Source organism: Chiloscyllium plagiosum, chromosome 9 (genome assembly GCF_004010195.1).
Source record: "Chiloscyllium plagiosum isolate BGI_BamShark_2017 chromosome 9, ASM401019v2, whole genome shotgun sequence".
In the NCBI taxonomy this organism is placed as follows: Eukaryota; Metazoa; Chordata; class Chondrichthyes; order Orectolobiformes; family Hemiscylliidae; genus Chiloscyllium; species Chiloscyllium plagiosum.
The window spans coordinates 105,094,333-105,096,021 of record NC_057718.1 but is presented as its reverse complement, the minus strand read 5'-3'; the positions used below and the strand labels follow the sequence as shown (position 1 = coordinate 105,096,021).

The window sequence follows — 1,689 nt, the reverse complement described above, 5'->3', positions numbered from 1 at the left end:
GACCTTACCATTAAGTATATAAGTCCTGCTAAGATTTGCTTTCCTAAAATGCAGCACCTCGCATTTATCTAAATTAAATACCATCTGCTACTTCTCAGCCCATTGGCCCATCTGATCAAGATCCTGTTGTAATCTGAGGTAACCCTCTTCACTATCCACTATACCTCCAATTTTGGTGTCATCTGTAAACTTACTAACTGTTACTTCTCATGCTCGCATCCAAATTATTTAAATGAATGATGAAAAGTAGTGGACCCAACACCAATCCTTGTGGCACTCCACTGGTCACAGGCCTCCAATCTGTCATCTGCCAACAGGAAGAACCAACTCAACAAGAGGTATCATCTCTACATGGATAAATCCAAACAGTTCCTAGCATTGGGCAAAACTTCATACTACCAGAATGTAATGCCCGTTAGCTGAGAATGTTGAGTAGATTTCTACCTCAGTCATTATATTACAATTATTACCACCATTACCACTCAAAATATTGATTGAACATTAATGTTTGATCATAAACACTCACTGGTTTCCCTTTTGTATTCTTTTAAACAAAATTCACAGTAGGTCTGTTTCTGTGCTGAATGTCTCTAGAACCGGGCAATAAACAAATTCAGTATTTCACCTCAACCTGAAAAGTAGCCTGCCTGGACAGTGATTGAATAGTGACGGGGCTAAAAGAGGGGCAGTGAGAAAACGGGATTGAGGGTAAGGGGTCAGAGACACAAAAAGAGGAAGATTTGAGGTGGAAGCAGTGGGTTCGGGACAAGGCTAGTTATGTTGTTTTAGTTTCAGTGGGTGGTGCGGAGGCATGTGGATCTTTGTTTGAAGAGGTTTTGGGGGCTGGATTGGGCGGACGGCAGAGTGCAAGGGTGTTTCTGAGGGAGAGGGTTGAGGGTTCAGGTGTACACGGGGGGAGTGAGTGGCAGGAAGGGAGGTGTGTGAGAGGGAGTGCGGAGGGATGCGTGAGAGAGAGCATGGAGGGAGTGGGGTTGCGTGTGTGTGTGTGTGTGTGTGAGTGAGAGAAAGAGCGTGAAGAGCATAGGTGCGTATAAATGTGAAGTGATGCATTTTGGAAGGTCAAACTCAAATGCTGAATATAGGATTAAAGACAGGATTGTTGGCAGTGTGGAGGATCGGAGGGATCTATGTACTTGCACACCCAGATCCCTCCGATCCAAGTGGATAGGGTTGTTAAGAAAGCAATGGCGTTTTGGCTTTCATGAACAGTGGGGATCGAGTTTAAAGAGCTGTGAGGTTTTGCTACAGCTCTACAAGTCCCTGGTGAAACCACACTTGGAATATTGAGTCCAGTTCTGGTCGCCCTATTATAGGAAAGATACTGAGGCGTTGGAGAGGGTGCAAAGAAGGTTTACAAGGAAGCTGCCTGGACTGGAGAATTGTCTTATGAAGAAAGGTTGAATAAGCTCAGACTTTTCTGTCTGGCGAGAAGGAGGAACAGAGGAGACCTGATCAAGGTATACAAGATAATGAGTGGAATAGATAGAGTCAATCGCCAGAGACTTCCCCAGGGCAGGATTGACTGGTACGAGGGGTAATAGTTTGAAGATATTAGGAGGAAGGTATAAAGGAGACATCAGAGATAGGTTCTTTACGCAGAGAGTTGCCAGCTGTGGTGGTGGATGCAGAGTCACTGGGGACATTTAAGCGACTGACGGACAGGCACAT

The 1,689-nt window shown here is 44.9% G+C and overlaps 1 protein-coding gene across 3 annotated transcripts in view; it reads right to left on the bottom strand.

The window, feature by feature from the left end:
• peli1b (pellino E3 ubiquitin protein ligase 1b) overlaps positions 1–1,689 on the bottom strand; it is a 35,018-nt gene that overhangs the window by 29,421 nt on the left and 3,908 nt on the right. Inside the window, exon 1 of one of the 3 annotated variants that reach the window (XM_043696711.1) lies at positions 527–583. The exons of the other annotated variants lie outside the window; for them this stretch is intronic. The gene's annotated coding sequence lies outside the window, so the exon portion shown is untranslated. Of the gene's footprint in view, positions 1–526; positions 584–1,689 lie in introns of those variants that run through there. 3 annotated transcript variants of the gene reach the window in all.